The sequence below is a fragment of the Moschus berezovskii genome, chromosome 17, assembly GCF_049115385.1.
Source record: "Moschus berezovskii isolate FMDL1 chromosome 17, NW_MosBer_1.0, whole genome shotgun sequence".
Lineage (NCBI taxonomy): Eukaryota > Metazoa > Chordata > Mammalia > Artiodactyla > Moschidae > Moschus > Moschus berezovskii.
The window spans coordinates 78,160,816-78,182,832 of NC_142476.1; positions in this window are offsets into that span (position 1 = coordinate 78,160,816).

Sequence of the window (22,017 nt, forward strand, 5' to 3'; positions counted from 1 at the left end):
AAATGTTGACATTTTGCCATGAAAAAATTTTCACTAGAGGAATGCAGTAAAATACATGTTTGTATGTCTTTCACTTGACAATAAATCTAATTATCATTGAGTTAAACTTCCATATGAGAATTAGTTAAAATGCGCTTGCAATTTAATTGTATGAGAGTTGAACTGTGAAGAAAGCTGAGCGCCGAAGAATTGATGCTTTTGAACTGTGGTGCTGGAGAAGACTCTTGAGAGTCCCTTGGACTGCGAGGAGATCCAACCAGTCCATTCTAAAGGAGATCAATCCTGGGTGTTCATTGGAAGGACTGATTCTAAAGCTGAAACTCCAATACTTTGGCCACCTCATGCGACGAGTTGACTCACTGGAAAAGACTGATGCTGGGAAGGATTGGGGGCGGGAGGAGACAGGGACGACAGAGAGTGAGATGGCTGGATGGCATCCCCGACTCGATGGACATGAGTTTGAGTGAACTCCGGGAGTTGGTGATGGACAGGGAGGCCTGGAGTGCCGTGATTCATGGGGTCGCAAAGAGTCAAACACGACTGAGCGACTGAACTGAACTGAACTGAACCGAAAGGATTAATTAATCAAATTCACAGTGCAATGTGTACATCATTTGCAAAAAGTGAGGGCTTGAAAATACTAATCCCAGAAATCATAGGTCTATCCACACGAGTGGAAATTGCTTGATTCCACAGATTATCCACTAGCCACAGTTTTTATAACTTAGAGATGAATAAATTATATTTAGCAACATAATACTAGCAATATTTTAAACATTATTCAGATAATATTTAAAACATGTTTATTTTAAATATTATATTGGATGTCATTTGAATGAATGAGAAAGGTCCCCAGTTGCATCAAGAATTTATTCTTCAAGACCTAGAGATTGTCATACTAAGTGAAAGTCAGACAGCGAAGCAGAAATATAATATGACATCCCTTATATGTGGAATCTGAAAAGAAATGATACAAATGAACTTAATTACAAAACAGAGACTCACAGAATTAGAAACAAATGTATGGTTGATTGGGGAAGGGAAAGTCAGGGACTTCGGGAAGATCACTGCTATATTTAAAATGGATAACCATCAAAGACCTATTGTATACACAGATCTCTGCTTAATGTATGAGCCAGCCTGGCTGGGTTGGGGGAGGGGGTGGTTTGAGGGAGAATGGATACACTTATATATATGGTTCAGTCCATTCACTGTTCACCTGAAACTACCACAATATTGTTAATTGGCTATGCTCCAATACAAAATGTTATGGTGTTAAGGAATAAATAAAATTCTTAAAAATAATTTATTCTTTAGTGATTTGCTTAGTGAGGAAAGCTTGTACAAATAGATTTAACAGTTAGTGTTGGGATTTTAAGAAAAGTACTGTGTGTAGGATATGTTCTTGGATGCTTCTATAAGTTATTTCTCCTGCCTTCTCTGCTGTCACAATTCTGACTTTCTCAATGCATACCCTCAGGCATGAAACATGATACTTTAAGCCAGTCATGACACTATCATCCCATTTGTCACACTGTTAAGTTTCTCGTGCAAGTACAGATATCCAGTGAAACATGTTCTAGGCAGAGGAACCAGAGATCAAGTAGCCAACATCCACTGGATCATAGAAAAAACGAAAGAGTTCCAGAAAAACATCTACTTCTACTTTATTGACCACCAAAATCTTTGGCTGTGTGGATCAAAACAAACTGTGGAAAATTCCTGAAGAAATGGGAATACCAGAATACCAGACCACTTTACCTGCCTCCTGAGAAATCTGTATGCAGTTCAAGAAGCAACAGTTAGAACTGGACAGTAAACAAACTGGCTCCAAACTGGGGGAGAGAAGTAGGTCAAGGCTGTATATTGTCACCCTGCTTATTTAAATTCTATGTAGAGTACATCGAGCAAAATGCCAGGCTGGATGAAGCATAAGCTGGAATCAAGAATGCCAGGAGAAATATCAGTAACAGATATGCAGATGACAACACCCTCATGGCAGAAAGCAAAGAACTAAAGAGCCTTGTTTTTTTTTTTTTTTTCGTTTTTTTTTTCACCATTTTTAAAAATTTATTTAATTGGAGGCTAATTACTTTACATTATTGTATTAGTTTTGCCATACATTGACATGAATCTGCTCCAGGTGTACATGTGTTCCCAATCTTGAACCACTCCTCCCACCTCCCTCCCCATCCCATCCTTTTGGTTCATCCCAGTACACCAGCCCCTAGAATCCTGTATCATGCATATTGATGAAAGTGAAAGAGAGGGTGGAAAGTTGGCTTAAACCTCAACATTCAAAAAACTAAGATTATGGCATCTGGTTCCATCACTTCATGGCAAATAGATGGGGAAACAATGGAAACAGTGAGAGACTTTATTTGGGGGACTCCAAAATCACTGCATTTGGTGAATGCAGCTATGAAATAAAAAGATGCTTGCTTCTTGGAAGAAAAGCTACAACCGACCTAGTTTAGTTCAGCTCAGTTCAGTCATTCAGTCGTGTCCGACTTTGTGACCCCATGAATCGCAGCACACCAGGCATCCCTGTCCATCACGAACTCATGGAGTTCACCCAAACTCATGTGCATCGAGTCGGTGATGTCATCCAGCCATTTCATCCTCTCTTGTCCCCTTCTCCTTCTGCCCCCAACCCCTCCCAACATCAGGATTTTCCCAATGAGTCAACTTCGCATGAGGTGGCCAAAGTATTGCAGTTTCAGCCTCAGCATCAGTCCTTTCAATGAACACCCAGGACTGATCTCCTTTAGACTAGTTGGATCTCCTTGCAGTCCAAGGGACTCTCAAGAGTCTTCTCCAGCACCACAGTTCAAAACCATCAATTCTTCGGTGATCAGCTTTCTTCACAGTCCAACTCTCACATCCATACATGACCACTGGAAAAAACATAGCCTTGACTAGAAGGACCTTTGCTGGCAAAGTAATATTTCTACTTTTTAATATGCTGTCTAGGTTGGTCATAACTTTACTTCCAAAGAGTAAGCGTCTTTTAATTTCATGGCTGCAATAACCATCTGCAGTGATTTTGGAGCCCCCCAAAATAAAGTCAGCCACTGTTTCCACTGTTTCTCCATCTATTTCCCATGAAGTGATGGGACCAGATGCCATGATCTTAGTTTTCTGAATGTTGAGCTTCACTTTCATCAAGAGGTTTTTTAGTTCCTCTTCACTGTCTACCAAAACGGTGGTGTCATCTGCATATCTGAGGTTATTGATATTTCTCCCAGCAATCTTGATTCCAGCTTGTGCTTCTTCCAGCCCAGCGTTCCTCATGATGTACTCTGCATATAAGTTAAATAAGCAGGGTGACAATATACAGCCTTGAAATACTACTTTTCCTATTTGGAACCAGTCTGTTGTTCCATGACCAGTTCTAACTGTTGCTTCCTGACCTGCATACAAGTTTCTCAAGAGGCAGGTCAGGTGGTCTGGTATTCCCATCCCTTTCAGAATTTTCCATAGTTTACTGTGATCCACACAGTCAAAGGCTTTGGCATAGCCAATAAAGCAGAAATAGATGTTTTTCTGGAACTCTCTTGCTTTTTCGATGATCCAGTGGATGTTTGCAATTTGATCTCTGTTTCCTCTGCCTTTCCTAAAACCAGCTTGAACCTCTGGAAGTTCACAGTTCACGTTTTGCTGAAGCCTGGCTTGGAGAATTTTGAGCATTACTTTGATAGTGTGTGAGATGAGTGCAATTGTGCGGTAGTTTGAGCATTCTTTGGCATTGCCTTTCTTTGGGATTGGAATGAAAACTGACCTTTTCCAGTCCTATGGCCACTGCTGAGTTTTCCAAATTTGACAGCATATTAAAAAGCAGAGGCATTACTTTGCTGACAAAGGTCCATCTAGTCAAAGCTATGGTTTTTCCAATAGTCATGTATGGATAGATGTGAGATTTGGACTAGTAAGATACCTGAGAGCCGAAGAATTGATGCTCTTGAACTGTGGTTTTGGAGAAGAGTCTTGTGAGTCCCTTGGACTGCAAGGAGATACAACCAGTCAATCCTAAAGGAAATCAGTCCTGAATGTTCATTGGAAGGACTGATACTGAAACTGAAACTCCAATACTTTGGCCACCTGATGTGAAGAACTGATTCATTTGAAAAGACCCTGGTGCTGGGAAAGATTGAAGGCAGGAGGGGGATGGGACAACAGAGGATGAAATGGTTGGATGGCATTACTGACTCAATGGACATGAGTTTGAGCAAGCTCTGGGAGTTGGTGATGGTCATGGAAACTTGGTGTGCTGCAGTTCATGGGGTCACAAAGAGTCAGACACAAGTCAGTGACTGAACTGAACTGAGTCACTAGAAGGTAAGGTCAGGAATTTTGTGTGCTTCAGAGGTTAATAAATGGTTTTCATTAAAAAAAAAAAAACCAAAAAACAAAAGTAATTACAAGAGGAGAAATATTTATATCTACATTTGTGGGGAGTGGCAGTTATCTTACAAGTCTCATGTAAAGTGTGTTAGTCGCTCAGTAGTGTCTGATTCTTTGTGATCCCATGGGTTGTAGCCCGTCAGGCTTCTCTATTCATAGAATTCTCCAGACAAGAATACTGGAGTGGGTAGCTATTCCCTTCTTTTTTGATTAATGCTTCCTTGATTTGGGGATCTAAACCAAGAAAGTAAGATAATTTGACAGAGCATGATTCAGAATAGCTAGGAAGACTGACATCTGGCATTGACCAAAATTTGGATTCAGATGACTTGTTTTACCTGGTTTGCTCGTATATTTTATGAGGAAATTATACAAATATATTTTCATAGGAAGAATCTAGCTCTTAAATCTGTGGTTAAAAGATCCCAAAATAGTGAGTATTCTGATAACAAATTAAATGGACCTGTCAGTATCAGGAAAGAACAAACAAAAAAAACCAGTTATCAAACAGGTAACTCTGGTAAAACCTAAAAACTTGAGTCTAAATGGTAGGAAAGTTTTTAGGAGTATTCTTAACAAAATAAACAGAAAAGCTTATATGAATGAAAACAAGCTAGTGACCAAAGTTTTTAAACTACAAACTCTGTTAGCAAGCCATTTAACTTATTGAAGATACAATATTAAAAATTTCTTTCAGTTTAAATTTACCTGGATATAAGTATTCTGAGCATGGAAAAAAAAAATATCTGCCCTCTTCCTACCTTAAAAAAAAAAAAAAGTTAAAAAAATAGTATCCTATTGCCATGATCAATAGATCTTTAAATATGTACAGCCATTTGTCATTTGAGTAATATAATACTACAGTACTCCGTCTTATTTTTCCTCTAGAATTTCCTGGTTATTTCCACAATGAATATATCCCCATGATGATTAATTTTACCTGTCAACTTTACTGAGCTAAGAAATGCTCAGGTAGCTGATAAAACATAATTTCTGGGTGTGTCTATAAGAGTGGTTCTGGAAAAGGTTAGCATTTGATTCAGTAGTCTAAAAGAGCTAAGATCACTCTCATTAATGTAAGTGGGCACCATCTAGTCCATCAAGAGCATAAAGGTGAAGAAAGAGCCAATTTCCCCCCTACCCCGCTTCCTCTCTCCCCCCTTCCTCTCTTTTTGAGCTAGAAAGTTCATCTTTTGCTATTGGACATCAGAGCTCCTGGTTCTTAGACTTTTGGAATGTGGGACCATCTCTCCCAACTTCTCAGGCCTTTGACCTTGAACTTGAAGCTATACCATCAGTTTCCCTGGATCTACAGCCTTCAAACACAGACTGAATTATAACTTCTCCTCTGATCTCCAGCTTGTAAACAGCAGGACTTTGTGACTTTCATAACTATGGAACCTATTACTACAACCTCTGTCCCTCTCTCTCATATGTATCATCTCCTACTGGTTCCTTTTGTCTGAAGAACACTGACTAATGTAATCCTTTTACTGAGTTAAACTTGATAAGTTTTGAGAATCAAGTCCCATTTAACTTTTTGCTCGGTTTGTATCATGTTTCATTAGGATTTAAAATTTTTAATTGCTTTTAAAAAATAGATTGGGCTCCCCTCATAGCTCAGTCGATAAAGAATCTGCCTGCAGTGCAGAAGAGCTGAATTCGATTTCTGGGTTGGGACTATCCCCTGGAAAAGGAAATGGCCACCCGCTCCAGTATTCTTGCCTGGAGAATCCCATGGATGGAGGAGCTTGACAGGCTACAGTCCGTGAGATGGCAAGAGTCAGACACGACTTAGCGACTAAACCACCACCACCAAAAAATAGATAACCATCTTTAGTATCTGATTCATGCACTGGGTTAAATGATTCAGACTATAAAAATGTTTCTGAAGTGTCTTTTCTTGTATAAATATGGCATGCATGGTTATTCATTTATAATATTTATTAATTATATATTAACTATAAGAATATATGTAATTATATATGTAATTGTATACTAACTTCATTTAGGTTGTCCTGAGAGTATAGTGAGAATCTAAATTTATACTGACAAGCACAGATTCTCCTACTAAATCACATAAGAAGGTAAATAAGAAAGGCATAAATGGAAAAATTTATATAATTAGAATTGCTTTCAAACCCTACCTGGACAACTTTCCTCAGCAAATCAAATTAGATGACCTAAGAGCTTCAAGGGCTTCTTTTGATCTTCCTATGTTAATATAAATTGAAATATGACTCCTTTTCTCTAGTCAAGTTTGAAAGTTTGCCTCTTTCTCTCATGCCAGGAAAAAGGGTTGACTATATTAATTTTGTTCTGTGATAAGAGCCTCTGCTAGTATGTGGAAAGATTATGACTCTGAGAATTCCTATATTTAATAATTTGTTGTATTATCTTCTCCTCCAACAACTAATTTTGGGAATTTTGAAGAGAGTAATGGTGTAGATATATCAAAACTTGTGGGATGATAGCTGGGTCATTTCTTCTGGGAAAAAATAAAAATGAATTAACTCTTTTATTTTTAATTAGAGGATAACTGTTTCACAATATTGTGTTGGTCTCTTGTCACACAGTTACATGAATCAGCTATAAGTATATATATATATATATTCCCTCCCTCTTGAACCTCTCTCGCACACTCCCCACACCCCATCCCATCCCTCTAGATTGTTACAGAGCACCAGAGCACTGTTTGAGCTCCCTGTGTTATGTAGTAATTTCCCACTAGCTATCTATTTTACATATGGCATCACCAACTCTATGGACATGAGTTTGAGTGAACTCCGGGAGTTGGTGATGGACAGGGAGGCCTGGCGTGCTGTGATTCATGGGGTCGCAGAGAGTCGGACACAACTAAGCGACTGAACTGAACTGAACTGAACTGAATGTATGTTTCAATGTCACCCTCTCAATTTGTCCCACCCTTTCCTTCCCCCGCTATGTCCACAAGTCTGTTCTTTATGTCTGCATCTCTATTCCTGCCCTGCAAATAAGTTCATCAGTACTATTTTTCTAGATTCTATAATTTTATGTTAATATACAGTGTTCGTTTTTCTCTTTCAACTTACTTTACTCTGGATGACAGGCTCTAGTTTCATCCACCTCACCAGAACTGACTCAAACGTATTCCCTTTTATGGCTGAGTAGTATTCTGTTGTACATATAAATATATACCACAACTTTATCCATTCATCTGTTGATGGACTGGTGAATTAATTCTTTAGGAATTAAAGATAATCTAGTAGAAGGTATTGTGGTAACACGGTTAAAAATACACTTTTTAAAGCTCCATACAAGACCTACACCATATTTCAACATCATAATGCTTAATATGTAAACATATCCTATACTACAGGAAATTCCGTAGATAAAACACATCCAGATTCTTGAGAATTTTTGTAATAATTTTCCTCTGTCTTTCCACTTAAAGGCAATTTACCTTCAAAGAGGATTTTGCAGTCATACCATTTTGCCTCAAAACTTCAATTCTTATCTAAAGTTTGCCTCCTAAATTTGATGTCCAACATATTTGTTCACTTCAGTATTTAGACTACTTTTGCCTCACACATATGGCCTTACTTCCTGAATGATTATGAAGTGTTTCATTTCACCTTGGATTGAGCAATATGATCAATAACTATTTGAAACTCTATCCTTCACTGATGATTGGGTATACTAGGATAAATTGTTCCATCTTAATCATAGATTTAATTTATCTTCAAGGAAGCTTAATATTTTAATTAATAGTAGGTGCTGCGTGGTGCTGAAGCTGCCCTGAGGAGATACCCCACGTCCAATGTCAGGGAAGCCCCAGCAAGACAGTAGGTGCTGAATTGGTGGCTGTGCAGTGCTGGAGCGGCTGTGAGGAGATACCTGATGACCAGGGGCAAAGGAGAAGCCCAAGCAAGATGGTAGGAGGGGCAAATTTGCATTTAGAATCAAACCCCATTCCCACCAGAGATGCTCAGAGGGCTCTAACAAACCTTTTGCACACCAGGACCCAGGGACCCCACAGAGACTGAAACAGAACGGTGTTTGAGTGTCTCCTGAGGAGGTATGGGTCAGCAGTGGCCTGCCACAGGTACAGGGGCTCTGGGTGCAGCAGACCTGGGAATGGCCTAAGCCCTCTTGAAGGTGGTCGCAATTAACCCCACCACAGAGCTGCCAGAACTTGCACAGGACAGGGGAAATAGACTCTTGGAGGGCACGAACAGAACCTTGTGTGCACCAGGACCCAAGAGGAAGGAGGAGTGACCCCATGAGAGACTGACCCAGACTTGCCTGTGAGTGTCGAGTAGGCTCTGGCAGAGGTATGGGTCAGTGGGGGCCTGCTGTAGGGTTGGGGGCACTGAGTGTAGCAGGACATGCATGGGACCTTTTGAAAGAGGTCGTCATTATCTTCATTACCTCCACCATAGTTTCCTTTCAGTTCGGTTCATTTCAGTCTCTCAGTCGTGTCCGACTCTTGGCGACCCCATGAATCGCAGCACACCAGGACTTCCTGTCCATCTAAAACTCCTGGAGTTCACTCAAACTCATGTCCATCGAGTTGGTGATGCCATCCAGCCATCTCATCCTCTGTCGTCCCCGTCTCCGCCAATCCCCAATCCCTCCCAGCCTCAGAGTCTTTTCCAATGAGTCTACTCTTCGCATGAGGTGGACAAAGTATTGGAGTTTCAGCTTTAGCATCAGTCCTTCCAATGAACACCCAGGATTGATCTCCTTTAGAATGGACTGGTTGGATCTCCTTGCAGTCCAAGGGACTCTCAAGAGTCTTCTCCAGCAACACAGTTCAAAAGCATCAATTCTTCGGCGATCAGCTTTCTTCACAGTCCAACTCTCACATCCATACATGACCACGGGAAAAACCATAGCCTTGACTAGGTGGACCTTGGTTGGCAAAGTAATGTCTCTGCTTTTTAATATGCTATCTAGGTTGGTCATAACTTTCCTTCCAAGGAGTAAGCATCTTTTAATTTCATGGCTGCAATCAGCATCTGCAGTGATTTTTGGAGTCCAAAAAATTAAAGTCTGACACTGTCTCCACTGTTTCCCCATCTATTTCCCATGAAGTGATGGGACCAGATGCCATGATCTTAGTTTTCTGAATGTTGAGCTTCAGGCCAACCTTTTCACTCTCCTCCTTCACTTTCATCAAGGGGCTTTTAAGTTCCTCTTCACTTTCTGTCATAAGGGTGGTGTCATCTGCGTATCTGAGATTATTGATATTTCTCCCAGCAATCTTGATTCCAGCTGGTACTTCTTCCAGCCCAGCGTTCCTCATGATGTACTCTGCATATAAGTTAAATAAGCAGGGTGACAATATACAGCCTTGACGTACTCCTTTTCCTATTTGGAACCAGTCTGTTGTTCCATGACCAGTTCTAACTGTTGCTTCCTGAGCTGCATACAAGTTTCTCAAGAGGCAGGTCATTGGTCTGGTATTCCCATCTCTTTCAGAATGTTCCACAGTTTATTGTGATCCACACAGTCAAAGGCTTTGGCATAGTCAATGAAACACAAATAGATGTTTTCTTGGAACTCTCTTGCTTTATCCATGATCCAGTGGATGTTGGTTATTTGATCTCTGGTTCCTCTGCCTTTTCTAAAACCTGCCTGAACATCTGGAAGTTCACAGTTCACATATTGCTGAAGCCTGGCTTGGAGAATTTTGAGCATGACTTTACTAGCATGTGAGATGAGTGCGATTGTGCAGTAGTTTGAGTATTCTTTGGCATTCCCTTTCTTTGGGATTGGAATGAAAACTGACATTTTCCAGTCCTGTGGCCACTGCTGAGTTTTCCAAATTTGCTGGCATATTGAGTGCAGTACTTTCACAGCATCATCTTTCAGGATTTGAAATAGCTCAATTGGAATTCCATCACCTCCACTAGCTTTGTTCATAGTGATGCTCTCTAAGGCCCACTTGACTTCACATTCCAAGATGTCTGGTTTCAGGTGAGTCATCACACCATCATGATCATCTTCATCGTCAAGATCTTTTTTGTACAGTTCTTCTGTGTATTCTTGCCACCTCTTCTTAATATCTTCTGCTTCTGTTAGGTCCATACCATTTCTGTCCTTTATCGAGCTCATCTTTGCATGAAATGTTCCCTTGGAATCTCTAATTTTCTTGAAAAGATCTCTTGTTTTTCCTATTCTGTTGTTTTCCTCTATTTCTTTGCATTGATCGCTGAAGAAGGTTTTCTTATCTCTCCTTGCTATTCTTTGGAACTCTGCATTCAGATGCTTATATCTTTCCTTTTCTCCTTTGCTTTTCGCTTCTCTTCTTTTCACAGCTATTTGTAAGGCCTCCTCAGACAGCCATTTTGCTTTTTTGCATTTCTTTTCCATGGGGATGGTCTTGGTCCCTGTCTCCTGTACAATGTCACGAACCTCCGTCCAGAGCTCAACAGGCACTCTATCTATCAGATCTAGTCCCTTAAATCTATTTCTTACTTCCACTGTATAATCGTAAGGATTTGATTTAGGTCATATCTGAAAGGTCTAGTGGTTTTCCCTACTTTCTTCAATTTCATTCTGAATTTGGCAATAAGGAGTTCATGATCTGAGCCACAGTCAGCTGCTGGTCTTGTTTTTGCTGACTGTAGACAGCTTCTCCATCTTTGGCTGCAAAGAATATAATCAATCTGATTTTGGTGTTGACCATCTGGTGATGTCCACGTGTAGTCTTCTCTTGTGTTGTTGGAAGAGGGTGTTTGCTATGACCAGTGCGTTCTCTTGTCAAAACTCTATTTGCCTTTGCGGCTTCATTCCGTGCTCCAAGGCCAAATTTGCCTGCTACTCCAGGTGTTTCTTGACTTCCTACTTTTACATTCCAGTCCCCTATAATGAAAAGGACATCTTTTTTGGCTGTTAGTTCTAAAAGGTCTTGTAGGTCTTCATAGAACCGTTCAACTTCGGCTTCTTCAGAATTACTGGTTGGGGCATAGACTTGGATTACTGTAATATTGAATGGTTTGCCTTGGGAACGAACAGAGATCATTCTGTCGTTTTTGAGATTGCATCCAAGTATTGCATTTTGGACTCTTTTGTTGATCATGTTGGTTACTCCATTTCTTCTAAGGGATTCCTGCCCACAATAGTAGATATAATGGTCATCTGAGTTAAATTCACCCATTCCAGTCCATTTAGTTCACTGATTCCTAGAATGTCAACGTTCACTCTTGTCATCTCCTGTTTGACCACTTGCAATTTGCCTTGATTCATGGACCTAACATTCCAGGTTCCTATTCAATATTGCTCTTTACAGCATCGGACCTTACTTCAATCACCAGTCACATCCACAAATGGGTATTTGTTTCGCTTTGGCTCCATCCCTTCATTATTTCTGGAGTTATTTCTCCACTGATCTCCAGTAGCATACTGGGGACCTACCGACCTGGGGAATTCCTCATTCAGTATCCTCTCATTTTGCCTTTTGATACTGTTCATGGGGTTCTCAAGGCAAGTATACTGAAGTTGTTTGCCATTCCCTTCTCCAGTGGACCACATTCTGTCAGACCTCTCCACCATGACCCGTCCATCTTGGGTGGCCCTACATGGCATGGCTTAGTTTCATTGAGTTAGACAGGGCTGTGGTCCATATGATCAGATCAACTAGTTTTCTGTGATTATGATTTCGGTGTGTCTGCCCTCTGATGCCCCCTCGCAATACCTACCATCTTATTTGGGTTTCTCTTACCTTGGTCATGGAAAATCTCTTCACAGTTGCTCCAGCAAAGTGCAGCTGCTGTACCTTACCTTGGACGAGGGGTATCTCCTCAAGCCCGGTCCTCCTGACCTTGAACGTGGAGTAGCTCCTCTCGGCCCCGGACCACAGCCTTGTCTAACTCAATGAAAAAATGACCATGCCATGTAGGACCACCCAAGACAGACAGGTCATGGTGGAAAGTTCTGACAAAATGTGGTTCACTGGAGAAGGAAATGGCAAACCACTTCAGTATTCTTGCCTTGAGAACCCCATGAATATTATGAAAAGCCAAAAAGATAGGACACTGAAAGATGATCGTCCCAGGTCGGTAGGCGCCGACTGTGGGCAAGAATCCTTTAGAAAAACTGGAGTAGACATCATAGTCAACAAAAAGTCCAAGATGCAGTACTTGGATGCAAGACTATGCCCCGACTGGTAACGCTGAAGAAGCTGAATTTGAATGGTTCTACGAAGACCTCCAAGACCTTCTAGAACTAACACCTAAAAAAAGATGTCACTTTCATCATAGGGGACTGGAATGCAGAAGTAGGAAGTCAAGAAACACCTGGAGTAACAGGCAAATTTGGGTTTTTAGTAGAGAATGAAGCAGGGCCAAGGCTAATAGAATTTTGCAAAGAGAACGCACTGGTCAAAGCAAACACCCTCATCCAACAATACAAGAGAAGACTACCCATGGACATCACCAGATGGTCAATATCAAAATCAAATTGATCATATTCTTTGCAGTCAAAGAAGGAGGAGCTCTATACAGTCAGCAAAAACAAGACCGGGAGCTGACTGAGGTTCAGATCACGAACTCCTTGTTGCCAAATTCAGATTGAAATTGAAGAAAGTAGGGTGAACAACTAAACCATTCAGTTATGGCCTAAATCAAATCTCTTACGATTATACAGTGGAAGTGAGAAATAGATTCAAAGGACTAGATCTGATAGACAGAGTGCCTGGTGAACTATGGATGGAGGTTCATGACACTGAACAGGAGACAGGGACCAAGACCATCAGCAAGAAAAAGAAATGCAAAAAAGCAAAAGGCTATCTGAAGAGGCCTTCAAGTAGCTGTGAAAAGAACAGAAACAAAAAGCAAAGAGAAAAGGAAAGATATACCCATCTGAATGTAGAGTTCCAAAGAATAGCAAGAAGAGATAAGAAAGCCTTCATCAGTGATCAGTGCCAAGAAATAGAGGAAAACAGTAGAAAGGGAAAGACTAGAGATCACTTCAAAAAATTAGAGATACAGAGGGAACATTGTGAAAGTGAAAGAGGAGAGTGAAAAGGTTGGCTTGAAGCTCAACATTCAGAAAACAAAGATCATGGCATCTGTTCCCATTACTTCATGGGAAATAGATGGGGAAACAGTGGAAAGAGTGTCAGACTTTATTTTTTGGGGCTCCAAAATCACTGCAGATGCTGATTGCAGCCATGAAATTAAAAGACGCTTACTCCTTGAAAGGAAAGTTATGACCAACCTAGATAGTATATTAAAAAGCAGAGACATTACTATGCCAAGCAAGGTCCGTCTAGTCAAGGCTATGGTTTTTCCCGTGGTCATGCATGGATGTGAGAGTTGGACTGTGAAAAAAGCTGATCACTGAAGAATTGATGCTTTTGAACTGTGGTGCTGGAGAAGACTCTTGAGAATCCCTTGGACTGCAAGGAGATCCAACCAGTCCATTCTAAAGGAGATCAATCCTGGGTGTTCATTGGAAGGACTGATTCTGAAGATGAAACTGCAATACTTTGGCCACCTCATGTGACGAGTTGACTCACTGGAAAAGAGTCTGATGCTAGGAAGAATTGGGGGTGGGAGGAGACGGGGATGACAGAGAATGAGATGGCTGGATGGCATCACCGACTCGATGGACATGAGTTTGAGTGAACTCGGGAGTTGGTGATGGACAGGGAGGCCTGCCGTGCTGTGATTCATGGGGTCGCAAAGAGTTGGACACGACTGAGCGACTGAACTGAACTGAGGGAACATTTCATGCAAAAATGAGCACAATAAAAAACTGAAATGTTATGGACCTAACAGAAGCAGAAGATATTAAGAAGAGGTGGCAAGAATACACAGAAGAACTGTACAAAAAAGATCTTCACGTACCCAGATACCACGATGGTGTGATCACTTACCTAGAGCCAGACATCCTGGAATGTGAAGTCAAGTATGCCTTAGGAAGCATCACTATGAACAAACATAGTAGAGGTGATGGATTTCCAGTTGAGCTATTTCAAATCCTCAAAGAAGATGCTGTAAAAGTGCTGCATTCAATATGCCAGCAAATTTGGAAAATTCAGAAGTGGCCATTGGACTGGAAAAGGTCAGTTTTCCTTCCAATCCTAAAGAAAGGCAAAGTCAAAAAACGCTCAAAATACCACACAATTACATTCATCTCACATACTAGAAAAGTAATGCTTAAAATTCCCCAAGTCAGGCTTCAACAGTATGTGAACCTTGAACTTCCATATATTCGAGTTGGATTTAGCAAAGGCAGAGGAATCAGAGATCAAATTGCCAACATCTGTTGGATCATGGATAAAGCAAGAGAGTTCCAGAAAAACACCTATTTCTGCTTTATTGACTATGCCAAAGCCTTTGATTGTTAGGATCACAATAAACTGTGGAAAATTCTGAAAGAGATGGGAATACCAGACCACCTGACCTGACTCTTGAGAAATCTGTATGCATGTCAGGAAGCAACAGTTAGAACTGGACATGGGACAATAGACTTGTTCCAAATTGGGAAAGGAGTACATCAAGTCTGTATATTGTCACCCTGCTTATTTAATTTATATGCAAAGTATATCATGAGAAACCTTGGCTGGATGAAGCACAAGCTGGAATCAAGATTGCCTGGAGAAATATCAATAACCTCAGATGTGCAGACAACACCACCCTTATGGCAGAAAGTGAAGAAGAACTAAAGAGACTCTTGATGAAAGTGAAAGAGGAGAGTGAAAAAGTAGGCTTGAAGCTCAACATTCAGAAAACTAAGAACTTGGCATCTGTTCCCATCACTTCATGGGAAATAGATGGGGAAACAGTTGAAACAGTGTCAGACTTTATTTTGTGGGGCTTCAAAATCACTGTAGATGGAGACTGCATCCTTGAAATAAAAAGATGCTTACTCCTTGAAAGAAAAGTTATGACCAGCCTAGACAGCATATTAAAAAGCAGAGACATCACTTTGCCAACAAAGATCCATCTAGTTAGGGTTTTGATTTTTCCAGTAGTCATGTATGGATGTGAGAGTTGGACTATCAAGATACCTACGCTCTGAAGTATTGATGCTTTTGAACTGTGGTGTTGGATAAGACTCTTTAGAATCCCTTGGACTGCATGGAGATCAAACCAGTCCATTCTAAAGATCAGTCCTGGGTGTTCATTGGAAGGACTGATGTTGAAGCTGAAACTCCAATAGTTTGGCCATCGGATGCAAAGAACTTACTCTTTGGGAAAGACCCTGATGCTGGGAAAGATTGAAGCCACGAGGAGAAGGGGACAACAGAGGATGAGAGGGTTGGATGGCATCACCCACTCAATTGACATGAGTTTGGGTAAACTCTGGGTGTTGGTGTTGGACAGTGATGACTGGCGTTCTGCAGTCCATGGGGTCACAAAGAATCAGACATGACTGAGTGCCTGAATGGAATTGAACTGAATTATTTTTTTAATATCTTATATTTTCTTTAAGGTTTATCTCAATACTTTATTTTTTTCTGTAAATATTAAAATAATAATTTTATTTCTATTATACTTCATTTTCATGTATATTATTTACTAAGTATTTGATATGCCATAAATAAGTGCTCTAATCATTAATTTATGTTATTATATTTTACTTTATAACTGAATTTCTTATGTCTCAGAATTTTATGAACAGTATGGAACCCATTTGTCTTGAATGTCCAGTGTAAAAACAAATTTAGATGTTTTTCAAATCATTTAAGGATATTAAATTGTCAAATAACATGTAGTAGCTTGTATTTTTTTTTTATCATTTTCTTTCTACATAAAATAAATTGCCATTGACTAGCTAATGATCAATGAATTGTATATCTTCATGCGGGAACTGTGATACTTTCACTCTATGATGTGATTTTTCATAGTATCAGTTATGAAGTTTAGAGCATACCGTTTTGTGGTTGTTTTTTATTTTTAGATCAAGTAAAGGCACCAAGACTCTGCTTTAACTACTAGAAATGACTTGGATAATTTATAATCTGTCTTTAAATAATGGAACGTGATGTTTTTGGACTCTAAAGTATTTATTATCAATAATGAGAAAGGGAATTGCTTTTTAACCTTCATTTTTCTTGAGGAAAAAAATAAAATAAGAAATCTTCCCCCACATAAAGCAAAGGAAACACTCCAATCCTGGTATAAGTGCACCAAATCCAAATAGGTAGCAGTCACAATCATTGAGATAAATCTTAAGCCTAGGTATTGATTTTGTTCTACAGTTTCAGTGTATCCTGGCTAATGACAAAGCTTGGTTTCTGTGAAGCCATGTGAAGAGAATTCTCCAGTAATATCCTGCCAGCCTCCTGGGGAGAAACATGCTGAAGAATAAGAACAAGTACCAATACACTTGGCCTGAGTAGAGCCCATCTTGACCTTGGCATTTCAGTTTTCAACAGTAAGAGTAGCAGTTAGCCTTTTCAACATCATTCATGTGAATACAGGGTGGCTTAATGGAAAGTAATAGATGCATCACAATTTTGACAGTTGTTACAGAAGATTTTTCTGAAGCAGGTGTGATAAAAGGCTTTTTAAACAATAAACTCATAAAGCAAATTGGACATGAGAGAGTGAAGAAAACTTGTCTGGGGGTGATTGATGAGGTAGCTCAGAATCTTATCTTTGGGAAAGTTAAGTGTAAGGTGGACCAGCCACAAGAGCCTGAAGTGTTTCAGCTAAAGCAGCTAAACTGTCTGCCTTTAGAAATACATCATATGTGAAATAGATCACCAGACAGGTTTGATGCATGAGACATGGTACTCAGGGCTGGTGCACTGGGATGACCCTGAGGGATGGGATGGGGAGGGAGCTGGGAAGGAGTTCAGGATGGGGAACACATGTACACCCATGGCTGATTCATGTGAATGTATGGCAAAAACCACCACAATATTGTAAAGTAATTAGCTTCCAATTACAATAATTTAAAAAAAGAAATACAAGATTAAATATTGAGAAACTTTATGATTATAGAAAATTGAAATGTATTGCTATTTTCCTTAGTCAGTTTTAGGGATATTGCACTGAAACATTTTTTTCTAAAATATAAAATGACCAGGCCTTAGAAAAATTGACAGGTAGAGACCCCAAATTATTCTGAGTTCTATAATACATTTGCGAGAACTATAATCAAATTTTACGTTAATGATTTATTTTGTGATTTTACAAAGTGATCAAAAATAAAAGATTGAAACATAAGAAAAATAATAACAAATTGAACATGCTACTGTTGTACAATTAAAATTACCATTTTTTTTCATGCAAATATTCCTCAGAATAGACAGCTGCAAAGGTTAGCATAATAGGAAATCTAGAGATAGATCACTGAATTTTTCAACAGTTTCATAATACAAAGTGTATTTACATGCAGGATGAGAGCAATGAAAGATGCGACATTACAGTCTGACTGAAACCAAACAGGACCCTGTGGGACTCCTGAGCACTGAAGACTTTCTGTCCTCCATTTCTTGTTTGTAGAGAATAGACTCCAGCCTCCAGGACCTTCCCTGAGTCCCAAAGATCAGACTCCAAGAGTTTCTAATCAGGGAATGGAGGAAATGTTAGAGACAAGAGAGGAGCAGTCAAGATATAAAAGTGTAGCCTTGGGGCCGGGTCCTAGTTCCACCTCAAGGGACAAACAAAACAGTGTCTTTGAGCACTTCACAGAACTTCATGCTAAGTCGCTTTAGTCATGTCTGACTTTTTGGAAAGCAATGGCCTGTAGCCCACCAGGCTCATTTGTCCGTGGAATTCTCCAGGCAAGAATACTGGAGTGGGTTACCATGATCCCCAACAAATGAAAAAATGTTAGCATTTTTCATTCCAGATTAAAAAAAATCAGAGAAGCCCTTCAAGAGACCACCTGAAGCCAGACTAAAGGATCCACAGAAACTTATCAGACCATCTGCAGCCAGGTTAAAGGGGTATAGGCTCTGCAGGCATCCTGATCCTTATCAGCAACCCCACCCTTGAACCATTGCTGTAAAACTCCTCACCAAATACCTCTGGGTTGGGAAAGGCACAAAACCCACTGTATCCCCCTTTGGCTAGCAAAGTAATAGTATTCTTTTCTATTTCACCCAAAACTCTGTCTCCAAGATTCAATTTGGCATCACTGCACAAAGGCCAAGTTTTTGGAATCATGATTACCACGTTAAGATTCAGTGACACTGAATTGTATGTGTATTTGGCTTCTATGCTCCTATAGGCTGTTAAGACTCTATCAGAATGTTGGTGTCCCTTTGTGGCAAACAATAAACTCAATTTTATCAACAGGTTCTTGGAATGATGTTTATGAATTTGCAGAGAACATGGATCTTAATGAGCCATGAAAATGAAGCTTTTATTTATTCATATATTCAACAAATTATTCATTGAGGGCTCATGTGTGCTCAATTTTTCAAAAAAAGTTTGTCAATAGATTCAAACATGATTATATTGGGTAGGAAATTTTAAGGCCTATTTCTAGGCAAACATCCACCATGAACTGCCAAATAGGACCAAAGATATGCAATACTTTACCCATTCCCAAAGGGGATCTCTCGCAGCTAATGTTTTTCATAGCAAAGCTCTGGGAAAGAGTTTAGATGAATTAATTCTTACAACAAATTGAAGGGGCTAGGTAGTCGCTAGGTCATGTGCTCAGCTGTCTCCAACTCTTTTTGATCCCATGGACTGTAGCCCTCCAGGCTCCGCTATCCATGGGATTTCCCGGGCAAGAACACTGGAGTGGGTTGCCATTTCCTTCTCCAGAAGATCTTCCTGATCCAGGGGTTGAACCCATGTCTCCTGCACTGCATGCAGATTCTTTACCATCTGACCTAGTATGATCATCCAGTTGTTTTGATGAAGCAATTTAGTTTAGAAGATTAACTTGCTTGAGTTCAATTCATGCATTAGTAACAGAACTGGGGCTTGTGCCTTGGTCCTCCAACTTTATATCTGATAGACAGCTCACTACATAAGGATGACATATAGACCTAAAATTTGGAATCTACTGCATTAAGACGTCTATGAAAGTGGAGGCGATGTGCAGCTTAAGTAGTCATAACTGGCATAAGCAAAATAGATATTGCTGCTAAGCACCTGAATGTTTACCGTAGAATTTTGGAGCTTTCAGCTCTTTCATTGTAGATTCGTTTCTCCCCAGCTGTTCAGATTTTATACATCAAGACGCTGACAGTGGGGAATTTTGGGATTGGCATCAGACATCTTTTACCTCATTATGCTCTTGTTTTCTATTTCCCTCTACCTATTTTACTCCAGTTTAGTGATGCTGATCTTTTAATGATAAACAGTTTTAGCCCAAGTTCAGTTCAGTTCAGTTCAGTCGCTCAGTCATGTCCGACTCTCTGCGACCCCATGAATCACAGCATGCCAGGCCTCCCTGTCCATCACCAACTCCTGGAGTTCATTCAAACTCATGTCCATCGAGTCGGTGATGCCATCCAGCCATCTCATTCTCTGTCGTCCCCTTCTCCTCCCCTAGCATCGGAGTCTTTTCCAGTGAGTCAACTCGTCGTATGAGGTGGCCAAAGTATTGCAGTTTCAGCTTTAGCATCAGTCCTTCCAATGAACACCCAAGACTGATCTCCTTTAGAATGGACTGGTTGGATCTCCTTGCAGTCCAAGGGACTCTCAAGAGTCTTCTCCAACACCACAGTTCAAAAGCATCAATTCTTCGGCAATCAGCTTTCTTCACAGTCCAACTCTCACATCCATACATGACCACAGGAAAAACCACAGCCTTGACTAGATGGACCTTTGTTGGCAAAGTAACGACTCTGCTTTTGAAAATACTATCAAGGTTGGTCATAACTTTCCTTCCAAGGAGTAAGCGTCTTTTAATTTCCTGGCTGCAATCAGCATCTGCAGTGATTTTGGAGCCCAAAAAAATAAAGTCTGACACTGTTTCCACTGTTTTTCCATCTATTTCACATGAAGTGATGGGACCAGATGCCATGATCTTCGTTTTCTGAATGTTGAGCTTCTAGCCAACCTTTTCACTCTTCTCTTTCACTTTCATCAAGAGGCTTTTGAGTTCCTCTTCACTTTCTGCCATAAGGTTGGTGTCATCTGCATATCTGAGGTTATTGATATTTCTCCCAGCAATCTTGATTCCAGCTTGTGCTTCATCCAGTCCAGCATTTCTCATGATGTACTCTGCATATAAGTTAAATAAGCAAGGTGACAATATACAGCCTTGACGTACTCCTTTTCCTATTTGGAACCAGTCTGTTGTTCCATGTACAGTTCTGACTGTTGCTTCCTGACCTGCATACAGGTTTCTCAAGAGGCAGGTCAGGTGGTCTGGGATTCCCATCTCTTTCAGAATTTTCCACAGTTTGTTGTGATCCACACAGTCAAAGGCTTTGGCATAGTCAATGAAGCAGAAATAGATGTTTTCCTGGAACTCTCTTGCTTACTCCTTGATCCAGCAGATGTTGGCAATTTGATCTCTGTTTCCTCTGCCTTTTCTAAAACCTGCTTGAACATCTGGGAGTTCACGGTTCAAATATTGCTGAAGCCTGGCTTGGAAAATTTTGAGCATGACTTTACTAGCGTGTGAGATGAGTACAATTGTGCGATAGTTTGAGCATTCTTTGGCATTGCCTTTCTTTGGGATTGGAATGAAGACTGACATTTTCCAGTCTTGTGGCCACTGCTGAGTTTTCCAAATTTGCTGGCATATTGAGTGTAGCACTTTCACAGCATCATCTTTCAAGATTTGAAATAGCTCAAATGGAATTCCATCACCTCCACTAGCTTTGTTCGTAATGATGTTTTTAAGGCCCACTTGACTTCACATTCCAAGATATCAGGTTCTAGGTCAGTGATCACATTATCATGACTATCTTGGTCGTGAAGATCTTTTTTGTTCAGTTTTTTTGTGTATTCTTGCCACCTCTTCTTAATTTCTTCTGCTTCTATTAGGTCCATACCATTCCCGTCCTTTATCGAGCCCATCTTTCCATGAAATGTTCCCTTGGAATCTCTAATTTTCTTGAAGAGATCTCTTCTTTTTCCTATTCTGTTGTTTTCCTCTATTTCTTTGCATTGATCGCTGAGGAAGGCTTTCTTATCTCTCCTTGCTATTCTTTGGAACTCTGCATTCAGATGCTTATATCTTTCCTTTTCTCCTTTGCTTTTCGCTTCTCTTCTTTTCACAGCTATTTGTAAGGTCTCCTCAGACAGCCATTTTGCTTTTTTGCATTTCTTTTCCATGGGGATGGTCTTGGTCCCTGTCTCCTGTACAATGTCACGAACCTCTGTCCAGAGCTCAACAGGCACTCTATCTATCAGATCTAGTCCCTTAAATCTATTTCTCACTTCCACTGTATAATCATAAGGGATTTGATTGAGGTCATATCTGAATGGTCTAGTGGTTTTCCCTACTTTCTTCAATTTAAGTCTGAATTTGGCAGTAAGCAGTTCATGATCTGAGCCACAGTCAGCTCCTGGTCTTGTTTTTGCTGACTGTATAGAGCTTTTCCATCTTTGGCTGCAAAGAATATAATCAATGTGATTTTGGTGTTGACCATCTGGTGATGTCCACGTGTAGAGTCTTCTCTTGTGTTGTTGGAAGAGGGTGTTTGCTATGACCAGTGCTTTCTTTTGGCAAAACTCCATCAGCCTTTGCCCT